The following is a 17,412-nucleotide window of genomic DNA, read 5'->3' as shown; positions in this document are numbered from 1 at the left end:
GAGAGGAGGAAGCAGGCTCCCTGCTGAGCAGAGAGCCCAATGAGGGGCTCAATTCCAGGATCCTGGGATCATGACCTGAGCCAAAAGAAGAGGCTTTAACCCACTGAGCCACCCAGGCACCCCAATCAGACTTTCTTTTAAAGCTACCAAACATCTTTGAGGTGACTTAGCCCCACCTTTTACTTTAAGGGTGAGGTGGCCAAGGCCCCAGTGGTGCACAATGACTTCTTCAAGGTGGGCTTGTTTGTTAGCTATGCTCTTTCTAATTGCTGGATTTACACTAGTCAGTAGCATCTCTTCTACTTTTGACAAAATTGTCAGATGTCCAAGGAAAGAATGATGTTCCTCATCATGGCATGGGATTACAGATAGAAAATATGATGAATGTACATGTGATTACCAAAATATGAGTTCACCCTTTGGAAAAGGTCTGAGCCATGTCAGTCCGTTAAGTCAACTGGTTTAATGATTTGGCTGATGCTGCCTTGGCTTTTTAACAAAGTAAAGAAGAAGAAGAAGGTGAAGGAGAGGAAGGAGGAGAAGGGGGAGGAGAAGAAAAAAAAGGGGGAGGAAGAAGGAGAAGGGGTAGGAGAAGAAATAGGAAGAGAAGGGGAAGAAGATTAAAATGTGTTTCATCTAATCCAAGTTTCTTGTAAGTACAATAATTCACATATGGAAAAACAAAAGGAAATGGGATTGTGTATCTCATTTAACCTCCAGAAAGTATCGAAGTACTGTGCCATTGATATTAGTCCACGACAGGAATCCACAAGAGAATCCATAATGTCAAAAATCACTAGAATATTCTCTAGAGTTATATGTTTTTTTTTTCCTCACTTCAAATTTAGGACCTTTCTTATTTAATGACATTCTGGAAAAGCATGATTTTCTAACACATGCAAGACAGGGTTTATGTAAGCAATAACGAATCACACTTATTCCCGTCTAGGAAAGATTGGTAAATAATATGTCAATTGCTACTATCTGCTATGGGAGAATGTATGTCAGCCCATGAAGCAATCTAGAATCCTTACCAGGAATTTGTGTTCAGAGACAATGTGGTATAAAATCAGAAACTCTGGAATATTTGTCCCTCCATTCTTTACTCAGACATCTGTCACCATTGTTTTGTCTCTGCACTGGCTGCCACTTTCCCCAACTTCCCTCCTTATTTAAGTTCCCAAAGTCTATTTCTTAACCAGGTCTACCTTGTCACATCTTTTCACATATCTCAATCCACATACTCCTCTATCCTGCTATGACTTTGCTTCTGCTTCTAGTCCTTTGTCCACTGTCACTAGAGGAAGTACCGAGGATAAGTGAGATAAGGGATGGATATGGGAATGCTCTGGTATGAGTTGAGTCATGAATTCATAAGGAGAAAGACAAAGGGAAAGCCTTGGTCATTTAGCATAAAGACAGACTCATGCTTTCCTGCTTTCTGAGCTACTCACATTTAGTGTTTTCAACACTTCTCCATCAAATAGTCATAATACTTCATGGGATATAAAGGCTCACTTTTTTCCAAGTTTGGAATCTCCCACCTGCCTCTATTAGACTAGTTCAAGTTTACCTTGGCAGCCCTCAGAAAGGAGAGTTGATTCAGTGGAGCGTGTTTTTAATGGCATATCCTCAATAAATCTATTTCTAATTTATTTTTCTTTGTCAATGTGCACTATTTTTGGTACACAGTGAAATAGGTCTTTTGGCCCAATCACAAGCTTTATGATATACTGTCAAAGGGGATTTTGAAATTTTTCCAAAATTTTTTTTAAAAAGGTAAAGCAATGGGATTTTGGAATATCTCAAAGGTAACTTGCATTTTGCTTTCAGCCCTTTCCTTCAAGGGACTTCCATTGTTCTGCAGCCCTGAATGAGATGTTTCATCTTTTCCCTGCAGTGGAAATAAGCAACAATAGGATTGCTTTGTGAGACAGAAAATGATGAAGCCCTTTCCAAATGAGGAGGACGTGGAAAGTGCCAAAGAGCCAGAGGGCCAATGCGGCAGAAAATGGATCTGACTTCCTCTAGCTCATAATGAACGCAATTCTTTGGAGTTTAGGCTCAGGTAGAGCTGCTGAAGGAAGACAATCTTGAATGCTGCAAGGGAGGGTCAGTGTTACGTGAGGAGAAGCAGAGGTTCCCTCTCTCCCCGAGCTAGTAACAACTGCGTGTCGTATGGGTGTCCGTGAGATGGAAGGACGGATCTTTTGCCTTCTGTAAACTTTGGGGACGGCAAAAAGAATTAATTCTTCCTTGTGAAACACCACTGGAATCAGACTATTCTGATACCAGTTGTGAAAGAAAAAAGTAACTATCGGTTACTGAACAGTGGCCTTATCCCCACCTCCGAACTGAGAGCTTTAAATAGGTTTTATTTTGAATTCTCACAACAGTTCTCTGATACAGTTAAGGTTTCCATGTCTCACTTCTAATGAGACAATCAAGTATCAGAGTTGAAGTTCTCGAGCTGGTACAACGTAGTCTACAAATCAAGGTCTTCGGTGCCTTTTCCGTTATCCTGGGTCTTGGTGCCAATTGTGAACAAACATTAGATTTTTAATTTCTGGCTGAAAAGTCAGGTCGATTTCACGAATATTCTCTCTCAGAACTCTAAAGTAAAAGCTGCTTTCTGAAATCCTTGAGCACTCTTGAAATCAGAGGAAGGGTCAAGATATTGCCGTCAAACAGTCAGAGGAAGGTGCGCAGATTCCCAGATTTATAAACTAAATTGACTCACCAAGCCAAGCATGTGCTTCCAGCCGCCTGGCTGTTTGCTACCACGGAGATGGTACAAACAGCAAGCGGGCGCGATGACTGCCAATTCATTTGCATCTGGTTGTGTCATAGAAACCTAGCCTAGAGCGTGTACCAACCAAAACTAGCAGGGAAAGTGCCTAATTTTAAATCTAAACTATTTTCTTAATCTCTGAGCATGCGAGCACTAAGACCTTTTCCCTCTCTGTACTCGGTGCCAGTATTTTAAGATGAAAAACAAAACCCTTAAATAATAAAAGAGTGAGGATACTGATGAAAATTTGTCTGAATTTAACGACGATTAATGAGGAGCCTTTTCAAAATGTGAGAAGAAAAGGCCTTTTCTTATGAATACACCATCCCAAGTCACATTCTGTTTATGAATTTTTGGGTGTTTGAAAACCTCCTTTTCAAACCAGCAGAGCCATGTTCAGGCAAGTCTGAGGACATGTAATAACTTTATATAATCTCACTGAGAGAAATACCCAGCCCTTCCTTTTAATTAATAATATCATCTAAAGCAAAGATGGCAGACATCCGGGTGAGCTACTACTTTTCATCCTCTGTCTAAATGGTTCATTGAGTCAACGTCCTAATGAGTTTGTGACATCATAGTTCATCACCATGGAAACAACTATGATGACACATGTTGCCTTATAGCACTCTTAGTCATCAATCAATCCTCACTGCTATGCTTAGTCAAGTCAAATTCACTTATATCTTCACAAGTTAAAAAATGGCCTTCATGCTAAAGATCATCATGACCAAAAACAATGATTGTTTGAAAAGTGACATTGAAAACCTAGAAGGAGGGGCGCCTGGGTGGCTCAGTGGGTTAAAGCCTCTGCCTTCGGCTCAGGTCATGATCCCAGGATCCTGGGATCGAGCCCCACATCGGGCTCTCTGCTCAGCAGGGAGCCTGCTTCCCTCTCTCTCTCTCTGCCTGCCTCGCTGCCTACTTGTGATCTGTCTCTCTGTCAAATAAATAAATAAAATCTTTAAAAAAAAAAAAACCTAGAAGGAATCATTCACAACCCTCCCTCCCTACCTCTTTTATTTTCAGTGGTTAATTTTAATTATTGCCCACATGTACATTTACTTTTCACATATTTATAAACCAGCAGAGGAAAATAGCCTTGAAAATGCACAGCTCTATATAGTGCTCCTCTGTTATCAAGACTTTCTATTAAGTTCTGATATGCTTTAAAAGCAGCCTTTTATGTCCTAAGAAATAGCATGGTTTGCCAAATAGGGTTTGAGAAGTCAAAGTCGGCTTGTGACAATAATCTTACTGTGTCATGTGCAGGGACATACAAGTTCTTTCATTGTATTTTTCCAGGTTTCACAGTTAAAAGCAAAGTTAAGACCTTACTTCTCCTCTTCCTCGTAAGGCAATAAAGATAATAGAAAACAAGACTATCCTGAGCTTCCTTGAAGGAAATTACCAAATAAAAATTTAGAAGTAATCCAGTAAAATGTGAGAGCCTAAAGCAAATAAGTCACAAATTACGAATTTTGTATCCTTATCACTGGAGTAGGTGCTCAGCAAATATTACAGAAGTGAACTTATAGCAAAATACTTGAGCAAGGAAAACAGCGAATTTATAACTTAGGATTCTGTCTGCATTATTATTATTATTTTAAATTTTTATTTATTTATTTGACAGACAGATCACAAGTAGGCAGAGAGACTGGCAGAGAGAGAGAGGAGGAAGCAGGCTCCCCGCTGAGCAGAGAGCAAGATGCGGGGCTCAATCCCAGGACCCTGGGATCATGACCTGAACCGAAGGCAAAGGCTTCACCCACTGACCCACCCAGGTGCGCCTGTCTGCATTATTATTGTGAGGGTTAAATTTGCATGACATTAGTCATATAGATAGATCTACAAATATGTAAAAGTGATTTCACATTAACTCAGATAAGCTTTTCTATCAGGAGAATCTAGTACCTGGTTGCCAAATAGGTATAAAAAGTTATTTTTATGAAAATTAAAGATATTTGCCCTGTGAAAGATCCAGTAAAGAGAATGAAGAGATCAGTTACATACTGGGAGGAAGTATTTGTAAACCACATAGCTGAGGGAGGACTGTTCCCAAGAACCTTTAACAGTTGTGGGATGCCTGGGTGGCTCAGTGGGTTAAACCTCTGCCTCCAGCTCAGGTCATGATCTCAGGGTCCTCAGATGGAGTCCCGCATCACATTGGTGGGGGGGGGGGTCCCTGCTCAGCGGGTGGCCTGCTTCTTCCTCTACCTCTGCCTGCTGCTCTACCTACTTGTACTCTCTCTTCCTGGCAGATAAATAAATAAAATCTAAAAAAAAAAAAAAAAAAAAAAAAGAATCTATAACAGCTGAAAAACAAGCCAATTAGCAAATAGGCAAAAGCACTGAGATACTTCATGAAAGAGGATATGCAGATGGTGAATAAGTACATGGAAAGATGTTCAACCTTAGTAGCCATCAGGGAAATGCAAATTATACCCAAAATGAGATATCAAAAAAAAAAAAAAAAAAAGAGATATCATTACACACCTACCATAATGACAAAAGTAAAAAAAAAAAAAAAATGACATCACCAAATTCTGGTGAGGATGCAGAAAAATTCGGTCATTCTCACACTGCTGCTGGGAATGTATAATGGCACACCCATGTTGGAATAGATTTGGGGAGTTTCTTAAAAAAAAAAACAAAAACAAAACCAGAAACAGAAAACTAAACTAAACATGCAGCTACCATATGACCCAGCAATTACACTTCTGGGCATTTATTCCAGTCAATTGAATGTGTGTTCACACAAAAACCTGTACATGAATATTTATAGCAACCTGATTTATAACAGCCCCAAACTGGAAACAACTCAGACGTTTTCTGACACGTGAATGATGACACAGCCAACCCACGAAGTACTACATAGTAGGAAAAAGGAACAAACTATTGATACAATGGCCAGGATAAATCTCTGGAGAATTGTTTTAAGCCTCTCCAAAGAATTATGCTGAATGGAAAGAACCTATACCCAAAAGCTGCAGACCGTTTGATTCCATGCATGCAATATTTTTGCAATGACAAAATATTCACGGCTGCTAGAGTTTAAGGTGGGAGTGGCAAGGGGAGAAAGCAGAGGAGACTCTAAAAGGGCAACAGGAGGGATTCTTACGGGAATGGGAATGTTCTGTATCTTGAGTACACAGATGTGAATATTCCTATTGTGCTATTATACAGGAGTTTTGCAAGATGTTAACTTTGAAGAAAACCATCTAAAAGGTAACACAGGAGTGCACTGTAATGGTATAACTGCATGTGAAGCCACGATTATCTCCAAAATACAAGGTTTCATTTAACCTGTCTTAAAGATTCTATTTAAAAATATATTAGGTTACGGGTTGCACAAACAACACAATACCTATAAGAGTTAACTATCTAAATCATCTATTTTATTTCCTACCTGAGGTTTGTTTACTTGGAAAATGTCGCTCACGAGGTGTAATAAAGATATCTCAAGAATGTGCTTCGATCAGATATTTCCTATTGAAAACAGAGTACTCGAAACTATGACAACAGTAGGAAGAAGTAAGGATGTTATAATGGAGAATGTGGAGAGTTAAAATTTTTGAATTTTAGATTTAAAAACAATCTTCATTGATAAGAACCCCCAAATCAAAACTTCCTGTTCACAATGCCACAGGAGGGGGTTTTGTGAGCTAGCGATCCTCCTTCTTCTCTCTCAATTTCTGGCATTGTGAAAACCAACCAGATGAAATGAAGGGAGGAATACCAGTGCATATAAAGATGCTTATGTGGGGTTCTCAGAAGCTTATTTGCCCATTCAACAAAGATTTTTTCAGAATTTACTACAGAACCAGGCTCTATGCCAGTCACAGGGAAGACGAAGATAAACAGGACCCGGTCCTTCCTGTTAAGGAATTCCACGTGTAAAGGAAAGAGGGCTACTTTCTAATAATAGATTTTACAATGGCAAGGAATAAGTCCAATGACAAAACAAATCACTCAACGGGCCACACAGGAGTGATGCTGAATTCGGATGAAGACTTGGGGTAGGCTGGGGGACATGGAGGGCTTTCCGAGATGAGATGGGTCATGAACAATGACTAGGTGTTAGCCAGGTTAAAAACAAAGAGCCAAAGACAATCCAGAGGGAGATCTAGAAAAGACCTGTAGTCTCAATTTGGATAAATTCTAAGTTTGAGTGCACTGAAGAAGTAGGAGACGCCCTGATACAGTTAAAAAATGGACCAAAAAATCTCTCCCATTTACGCCCTCACACTATGATGGGAGTAGGAACACACCCATGAACATAGTCCCAAATATTTTTGCTACCTGGCTGGCTACAAAACAGAATGACAGAGTTGTGATGGAGTTTTTGGGGCTGAGTAGGACTTAAGACACCAGAATACTTTTTTAAGTGTGTGTGTGTGTGTGTGTGTGTACACTCATGTATGCCATATTGGGTCACGTGATGCTGGGCGTGTGCACTGTACCACTGAGGCTTCTACACAATGTTTTCCTTCACTCTTAAACACGATAGGCACTAGTATGTCACTGCAATCTCCAATCAAAGAAAAGAAACATATTATACTTATTTAATGATCTATGGTCATTTGCCCAATTCTATTTTTTTAAAAGATTTTATTTATTTATTTGACAGACAGAGATCACAAGTAGGCGGAGAGGCAGGCAGAGAGAGAGAGGGGGAAGCAGGTTCTCCACTGAGCAGACAGCCCGACATGGGGCTGGATCCCACGATCCTGGGATCATGACCTGAGCCAAAGGCAGAGGCTTTAACCCACTGAGCCACCCAGGCGCCCTCATTTGCCCAATTCTAAGACACATAGCTTCATATGGATTAAATGATGGCAGCCTAACTGACAACAACTTTACATAAAAAAAGATCTCGGTACAGAAGGTCATTTCAGTGACCAAGCTGATGCTGACTCTTGTAGTCTGAGATGAAGTAGGAAAGGATAAATCTGAATCTAGAAGTTCCCTTATAAATCATCGTCTGGGCAAAACAAAAGGGCACTTGATATCTATAAAGCCAGTGTAAGTTTCTAATTGTTTTTCAGAGGAAAATTATTTGTTGAAAACTTCAGAAATGAAGATTGAGGAATAAAATGAAAAGTACACACACTTAGCGATAGTATAAAGAAAGCGAGGACTTATTCCAGAATTCAAAGGATGGGAAACGATGGATAAATAAACATTATAAAAAGCAGTCTTCATTTTGGCTAATAGAAAGATTTTATTAATAAAAATATTTTGCTTTAGAAGTAGCGGTATAAATCTATGAAAAGAACAGCTAGATAGGACTATATTAGGGTGTATTGAAGTATCCCAAAGGGCTATCAAGGATCATTAAAAAAGAAATATTTAAAAGTTCCATTGACTGCTAATTCTTTAGAACTTTGAAGTCATTTGATAGTATTTTATATTTTTACTCAGAAAATATTGCCAGATAACGTTTTTGCCAAGGAAAGACCTTTTTATCCACAGGGCAAATGTAAAACCCTAAGGTTTGTAGACCATTAACCAGACACATTTACAGAACTAACAAGCAAACAGCACGACTCTGAATAGAATAGCTCACCGTGCAACAGCAGGAGGGACCTACATGAAGCGTCTGAAATATGCGAAATGATTTTCTCTGACTCTGTCAGGTAACAGAGAACTGTTTTGGCCAGTAAACTGGGGCTTTCCCAACAACGATTTCACACAAAAGCATCCACTCATCAACTTGAGCTAATACCGTATTTGTGAACTTTTATTTTCCTTCAGTTTGGCTAAAGTTTGCCTTCAAGTACAAGTTTCCCTGGTTATTAGGAAATAAATAAATCTCCTTGGAACACTGCTGTGATGCCTGGATACCTTTGTCCACCCAAACCAATGAAACTCCGGGGTTGCCATGAGGACAGCTCTCAGAAATGGGGCCCTTACTGAGTGAATCTAGAAAAGGTCTGATTGGAGAGGTACTTCCTGAAACGCTTCCCTCTCACCTTGCCTATCTGCCTTCTTCCTTCATCCATGCCAATTTTTAACTATTGGGAAAAATTCAGCCAGAGTGTCTCCAGAAGGCCACTGTTAAGATGTACCTGGGAAAGGATGATGATCGTTGGCAACCTCCCCTGGCCCCATACCTTTAATTTATGTTGTCAAATTAGGTCCATGTCCCTTTGGAAGGCACAGGGATCAGGAACTTCAATGGTGAACAGAGAACAGAATGAAGTGACAAGTCAAGGACTTTGGCTCACAGGAATGGGTCCTCACTGACATTTTGGGGTCATCAAGCATTCAGTAAGTTAGGGGACTTTAAACATTTTGATTCCTATCTGTCACATATTAATAGCATGACTTTGTGCATCTTACTTAACTTCTCTGCATCTCACATTTGTAAAATGGGTAGTGACCATCCCACCTACTTTCTAGAGCCTTTTTAGAGTTGAGACACACACAGAGCTTTCGGCATCCCAGGGCAGCGCCTGACATATGATGGCTGCCAGGGCCATTTTTGGAAGGAATAACAAGTGGAAAACACCAAGCTCAGTGCCTGATCTGGATAAAGTTCTTAATAAGTTAAAGCTCTAAGTTCTACGGATGAGAAAAATTCTGAAAACTGTGCCCAGCTATTGCATGTGAAAGGCCACAAGTATCTCAGCCCAAGGAAGGGAAGCTATCTGTGGTGCTAGCAATTTTTTTTTTCACTCTTGACCAGGCTTAAGGCACTTCATGGTCCTCCTCCCACTGAGACTGAAAATTTGCCCCAGTGGGAAGGAGAGGTGGATTCTAACATCCATTTAGAATTGCCTAGGTGAGAATTGTTCCTTTCTGTTGCCAGGAACCAAAACAATACAGTTTACAAGACAGAACATTTTCCACTTATCTGCTACACACATTTAAAATTTCTATTTTGGTTCATTATTAATCTATAATTTTTTTTTTTTGTGGAATTGAGAAATCATAGCAGGAGGTTACATTGCTCAAAGAATGAATTCTTTCCTGAACAAGGAAAATTGGAAAAAATATAAGCCCCAAAGGGACAAATGCCTTCCCATTTCCTGAGGCACACCAAGAAGTCTACAATTAGCTCAGTTTCTAATAGTTTCCACAGCTCTGCTACTGGACATATCTCATGTTTTCCACCATAAGCCTGGTAAGAATTGCCTAAATCTATAATCTCTCTCCTACCCTTTTGGGCACTTATCACCTCTTTCCTAATTATAGAGGGTGAGGAATGAGTTGGAGCCTCCCTTAAAGACTTGCATTTCTCTTTCCTTCTGACATTTTCCTGATGTCTCTTCACTTGTTCCTTCCATTTGATGCCACGCTGCCTGGTCCTCAAATAAAGATGACAGAAAACAACGTCCTGGTATGTCTTTGACTCCCCAGCACATGGCTGTTCAAGCTGATACTGTTCTGAGCGCCGACAGCCCATATCATGCACTCAGACGCCCTCTATGGCCTCATTTCCTGGCATCTACTCAGGAATATAAGCAATGTTGTAGACCATAACGACAAATATATATCAAGTATTTCCCCCAGAAATAGAAGTCATTCCACTCTTACCACTTCCCTTTGGCCAAAGTTGATACATTAAATTTAATTATTGTGTAACGAACCACCGCTTAAAGCACCTCTTCCCCCTAAATGAGATTTGCCAAGAATATCCAGGACCAGCCACGGGAGGACCAACAGCACAACTTTGTTATGGTATTAAATATAGTGTATCTACTATATACATTATACGGTACACTATACTATATTATATATATATAGATAGATAGATATACACTATATACTATATACTATATACTGTATATACTATATACACTATATGGTATTAAATATAGCATATCTACTATAGATATAGTAGAAAACACATGGACTCTCATGTCAGGAAAAATTGGATCCAAATCCTTCATCTGTCGTTTGACTATATAATCATTTTTTGTTTTTATTAAAAATTTTTTTTTTAATGTTTAGGTAGGATTCACACTGGGAGCCCAACATGGGGCTTGAACTCATGACCCTCGGATCAAGACCTGAGCTGAGAACAAGAGCCGGATGCTTAACGGACCACCTATACACCCATTGACCATGTAATTTTGAGCAAACTATATAATCTCTCTTAGGCTGTTTCCTTATTTGTACAATGAGGAGAATGTTACCTATCTTTAAGGTTGTTGAGAGGATGAAATGAGTTAATGATTTAAAGTGATCTTAAAGCCTGTTAGTGCATAATTAGCTCTCTGTATAATGTTATCTATTGCTGTTTCTGTCCTTTCATCATCACATTTTCTATCACTTTCTTCTAGTAAAGATAGGACCAAAGCTCTCCAATGGTGAGAGTCATACCAGGTATATCTCAAGGAACCCACCTTCCCCACACACATCCAGCCAAAATACATCTCCCTTTGAGGAAAATCCAAATTAGAAATTCACTACTTTAACATGGATTTGGTTACTTAGTTTCTTTTAAAACACAAATGTTCCTGGGATGGGCAACATATTAAGCCAATAAATAGTAACCGATACGGTTTGTGAAGTAACACATTTGTAGTTAATTGTGGCATTTCTTATCTTAACCTGTTAAATAATCCTATAAGGTAAACCTTATCCCTACTGATAAAGTTCAGACATATAGGCTTATGATGATAATCAGAGCAAAATTGGATAAGAAGTCACATCGCCAAGTTTCTTTTTTTTTTTTTAAGATTTTTAAAAATTTATTCAACAGACAGAGATCACAAGTAGGCAGAGAGGCAGGCAGAGAGAGAGGGGAAGCAGGCTCCCCGCTGTGCAGAGAGCCTGATGCGGGGCTCGATCCCAGGACCCTGAGATCATGACTGAGTGGAAGGCAGAGGCTTAACCCACTGAACCACCCAGGCGCACCCCCCACCCCCCGCTTTTTTTAAAAAAATGATTGCGTATAAACCATCTGAGACATTGATAGACAGGCTAAGAATATATAAAATCAGCATAGATTGGGAGTATCATGGAAACATCCTTTCCAAGGTGGGCTCTGACCTTGAAAACAACATTTCTGAGGAACTTTGATAACTGTCCCATGCAGTCTTGTCTCTTGAGGACTTGTAAAGGGTGTGACAGTTTGAGTAAATGTAAATGAAATCAACAAGTTGCCAACAATGCAAAGAGATATATAAATGAATGAGTTGGGTGGTAGTCTGGGGCATGGGCGTTCCTGAGAATCCTGAGAATAAGTGTCTCACCAGGACATGTGGCTTCTAATTTGCTGGCAAGAGTGAAGTAGGACAGAACCCTAGTGAAAGACTGGAGCTTTACCACAGGGCTCAAATGTCTATTTGCTAACGAGAGCACGCACAACCTCTCATAACCATCATGAAGTTGTGTTTCCTGAGTGACTTTCTGCACCCCACAGTTAGCTTGATACAAAATAGAAACAATAAGAACACAGTCTCTAGAATCAGAGAGATCTAGCCTTACATTACAACACCGTTATGACTATGTAAGTTGTTCTGTGATGAGCGGCAAGTTATTCAATTTCTTTGAAACTCACCATCATTACGTGTGTGTTACCCAATAAGCACAGCACAAGGTCATGAGAAAATTCAATCAGGTAATACAGTTGAGATGCAGCGGATGCTCAATGAATGTTAGTTATTTTTATCATGGAGGCATCTTGAAACCATGAGCTACTGGCGGTCAGGGACCATGCCTTACTCATCCTCACGTCCCTGATGCCTATTGTAAAGTCAGGCTCAATAAATGAAGGTTGATGGATGTTTACACTAACAAACCTTGAGAAAAAAGTTTTTCTGACATGCTCCAAGAAGTTGCAGTGTAACACAAGAAACAATCAGACAGTGGATGTCTACATTAGCAAAAGCATTGGATAAGAAGACCATTTTTAGGCAATGCCTCTGTAGCTGCTTTGCCGCGTACTCATCATTTACACAAAATGAAAAGCACAGTCCCTATTTTCAGTGATGAACATCTGCAAGTTGTCAGAAACTGAAAAACAATGACTCAGGTTCTAGGGAGACAGCTCAGTCCCGAGTCTGAGTGGAAACGCACCTACAGCAGACACTCCATACACCATCTCTAATCTCACTCAGTGTGTCCAAGCTCACACCGCTTGCCTAAGCCCTGCACATGGGTTCTGAAAATGGTTGGCTGGGTTTGCTCTGGAAGAAAGCAGAACGTATCATTCACTGCTAGTCTTCAGTAAGTGACTAGATTTCTCTACCTCCTTGGACACGATGAAGCAAAGGGAACGTGATGACATGCTCTGCTCCACTGGCAAGCGGAAATAATTCTATATTCCAGAAACTCTGAATTCTTAAGGATATCTTGAAGAAGAGTAAGGCTCCCATCACTTGAAAGGGAATTCCTGTGGACTGGGAATCTGGCCTAGGGTGATTTTTTGTGGTTCGTGGAATGAGTCAAGATTAGGTTGCAAAATCTACCAACAATAATAGTAGCACTGTCCTAAGGCTGAGACACACTGATTTGAAAATGCAAATCAGAAGACCATAGTCAAGAACAGGACGAGGTGATTTTACTGAACAACTTCCTTGCCCATTTGAACCTATAGTGCATTCAGTTTCTATACACGCGGGTCGCTCTCAGATTTAAAATTGTAGGCCTGTAAGAAAAATCATGCACGTACACTATATGGATGCATATTGTAAAATAAGAACTTTAATGAATTTACACTTATTCTTGAAAACTATACATGGTATCCATAAAGAACTATGACAGGACCCAGAATCCTGGATATGCAGCTGTAGCAAAGGAGTGGATGGATGGTTAAGCAGGTAACAGATGTAGTATGTCCGATGTCTGAGAAGAAATGGCCACACTGTGTACGAGAACGTCTCGTATTGCCAGTGTAGGACACTGCACGTGTATGTGTATCAAACAAACAAAAAGAGAAGAGAAAGGGGGAAAAATGATTAAAATGAAGTTCTTATTTTCTTCTGTTAGAAAACAAAGCATTATTTCTTCCTGGATTATTAACTGGGTATCTTGAAGCCAAGTCATGTTCTAACAATTTCCCTGTAATTAGAAACATACGTATCTGCATATGTTACTGCCAAAGTACGTAGGTATTTTACTGGCATTAGTAATCAGCGTATGGCAGGGGAAGCACTGCCAGTGGGCAGAAGGCTTCACAGTGTTAGGGCCAAAGTGGTAAAAGGAGGCCGGGACTTGTAGGCAGAGACATGGTCCCGGGAAACAGGAGTCTCAAACACTTACCTTCACATTTTAGCCCACTTTGCCAAGCCTGAAGCTGTGGTTGCTTCTGGCCATTTCCCCTGGTTGGGTCCCATCATTCTACAAAACAAAAAGAAGAGAAACTCTAGATAAATATCCTTTTATATCCCCAATCCTATTCATATTATAAAACATACAGCTTGTTACTTTTTCTTGAAAAAAAATACCTCATTTCATTCCACCCTCAGATCACTAAGGTCCAAGCATTACTATGCTGATTGGCATAGACCCTGGTGTTGATGCAGCTAAAGTTTATTTACAAAAACCTTCACATATCGGAGGGAATAAACCAGCTTCCGTATGCACTGCTAATCTTTGCTTTCCAACAGTGGACAAAATATGACTAGGTCCTAACCCAAAAACAAAACAAAGCCAAAAACAACTTACCTGGAATGAGAGTGTCTGTAGACATTTCTCTAAGTCTTGAACCAACTGCCCCATATATGAGGCAGATCCAACACACAGAGATCTTCAGGTGAAGTCAGGGGTCCAGGACAACCCATTATTGTTGCTGAAATAAAAGCTGGGTCTCCGTCAGGGAGTGAGGCAAGGATCAGGAATTACCAGGGCACTGTCATAAGCACAGATTCTGTGGACGTGCTGTGTAGTGACACCTCAGCTCCTCGTACCTAGTTTTAGTAACTTGCTGGAGGAAACCAGTGGCTAACAGAGCAGGAGGGAGATCTGGTCCTTTTAGGAAGGGTGTACTCCTTTCTTGCCTAAGTGTGAAGACCTTAAGCAGGAAAATCTATAGTTCTGTGGGTGGTGAGAGTCCCCAAATGGGTCATCCATTCAAGCCCTGTTAAGCCAACCTCCTAATAAGCCTCTGGTTGAAATCTGCTCCTAAGGTCAGCCAACACGTCCCAACAATGAGATCCCAGCTTTAGAACTAGTGAGGCTGATCTGTATAAACACTGTTTCCAGGCTGATTTTAAAAGAGATCTGGAAGAAGAAGAAGGCAAAAAAAAGAACTCACTCCAATAAAGCATGGACACCTGGGTTTGAAGGGGAGGTAGATTTCATTACCCTTCATCCATACCTGTTTCCCTTCCTGGGCATGGAATTATACCTTCTCCAAGGCACTAAAGTCAGATTTGGATTGACTTGCTCTACCACTGAAATGGCCATAGGAATGGAAAGGACTTGTCTGATATCCAGACAGAAGCTTAAGTCATCGTTTGTTCTATGACTGAGGTCTACCTTTGTCTTCGCCTGTGTCACAATGGATGCCAGTATTAAAAGAGACTCCTCCATCAGTGTGGGTCCTGCTAGCTAATGACATGGAGCAGAACCACCTGCTGATACTCACTGAGCATGTTGTGTAATTGAAAAATAAATCTTGGTTTTTGTAAACTGCCAAGACTTTGGGGTAGTTTGTTACCACACAACGGTCTAGCCTATTCCAGCTGAAATGAATAACAACTTGGAAGAAAACAACTGTGTGGCTGAAATGTCTCTGTTCTGTTCATATCATATAAGGTACACAGCATAAGTGATTAAACATCTGTCAATTTCCTGATGTTGAGGATCTTTCCCCAACAGATAACTGAGAGCGTATCTTGACTCACACATTAGAACTTTTTTTTTTCTTAGATTTTATTTATTTATTTGACAGAAAACACAAGCAGTGGGGAGTGGTAGGCAGAGGCAGAGGGAGAAGCAGGCTTTCCACTGAGCAAGGAGCCTGATGTGGGGCTCCATCCCAGGACCCAGAGATCATGACCTGAGCCGAAGGCAGACACTAAACCAGCTGAGCCACCCAGGCGCCCCGAACATCTTATAATCAGTTGGTAAATTGTGATTTGCCTCATTTTGTGATTTAAAGCAGAAATGCTCATTTTTTTTTCTTTAGTGCTGAAGGGGCTATCAAATTAAGGTAGTTGAATGGACTGAAAATAGGTCCACCAATAGGTTGTTCCCCCAAAATGGACAGGCAAGAAAATCGAATCCTGCATGCAATGAAATCGAACAGAATGACTGGCAAATTGACAAGGTTGTTGGTGCGAAACAAGCTTTGACTTTTTGCCTCACTTACAGCCCCACTGCTATAGAGATGTGCCCATGGGCCATGGGGAAGGCAGCCGCCATGGCTCTATGACGTCGCGTCTATGAAGATTCTTTTGAGTTTGTAAGAAAAGGCGTTGAGGGGCTGTGATCCTAGGGAAAATAATCAGGGCAACAGAAAACCAGAAAGATCACTAAGCAGAGGGGGAGAAGACATATTTAATCCCCTTTCCAAAGAAAGAGATATTTAATTATTTCCTGTGGTTTTTCAGGGAAGACAATGTATGGGAAAACAGTGTGAGAGGGAAAAGTAACAAACAAACGTCACAATGGTTTTCCTAGCTTTTCTTCAGGCTTAAAGAGTTAAAGTTACACCAGATGTGGAAGGGCAACAGATGGGTGCATTCTGATGACTTATAATGTTGGATGATAAAATGACCTAAGACTCTATTTAGAGAAATAGAACAGCCACACTTGGGCTGTTTACAGATGTAGAAATATCATGATAAGCAAATGTAGGCAGTTCAAAGGAATGATAAAAAAAAAAAAAACGGACAAGTGGATAAATAAGGACCTGATGTTGTTGCAAAAACGTAGTATAACTCCTGCATGGTTAATATAAACACAGATGACCTCTGCGTTTGCTCAACTTTCGTCTTCAAGACAGGAAACAGCAACTGATCTTTATCGGGAAAGTAGAATCTTCCACTTGCCTCTGCTGTGCTGACATTATGGTGTATGTCAGGGCCTGGCGATGTCACTATCTCTCCAAAGCACATGCTGACAGCCTGATAGGCACTTGAGAGAGAAGCTTATCCCGGGCATAGGCTTTGTGTGCCGCCGGGAAAGTATGGCCAACGTCACGGTGTGGGGCGGCAGCGCGCATGTATGATATGGAGCTGGGGGGTGGGATGGTGATCAGTGAGAGAAGCGCCCTGTGACAGCACTTTCCATGTCCATATTCACCAATTCATCCTGTTCACAAATTTAAACATCCTCTAGGGTAATGTTTACCACTTCACAAACAAACACGCCAACGAGCAATTGTTTCGTGCATGAGGGTAGCTAGTGAGTCCTATATTCTGGACAGACTATGAACTAAAACACAAATAATTGTTTATGAATTACACAATATTTTACGTCAGAAAAGTTTCAAACATCTGAACTATTTTTTTTCCTCTGGTTCTGATAAAAATGGATTTGGGTCTTTTTTCTTTTACAGGGAACACAGAGTCACGCACACATCCATCGTTGATATGATGCTTTAAAAATCCATGTGGAGAGTTCACGGTAACCTACGGTGACTGGTGGACGTTCTCTTCCCTCTCTACTCTGGATATCTGTTGAGTTGTTATTTCTCCCTAAATGAAGTCACCTAAATT

The 17,412-nt window shown here is 40.5% G+C and overlaps 1 protein-coding gene across 1 annotated transcript in view; it reads right to left on the bottom strand.

The window, feature by feature from the left end:
* Positions 1–17,412, bottom strand: part of LOC111144494 (neuregulin 1) — a 1,132,137-nt gene that overhangs the window by 304,821 nt on the left and 809,904 nt on the right. The window lies entirely within an intron of this gene.

Source organism: Enhydra lutris, unplaced genomic scaffold, assembly GCF_002288905.1.
Source record: "Enhydra lutris kenyoni isolate GAN:26980312 unplaced genomic scaffold, ASM228890v2 scaffoldscaffold11, whole genome shotgun sequence".
NCBI classification, from domain to species: Eukaryota; Metazoa; Chordata; class Mammalia; order Carnivora; family Mustelidae; genus Enhydra; species Enhydra lutris.
Note: the sequence above shows the minus strand (reverse complement) of the source record. Positions and strands in the feature narration are given on the sequence as shown.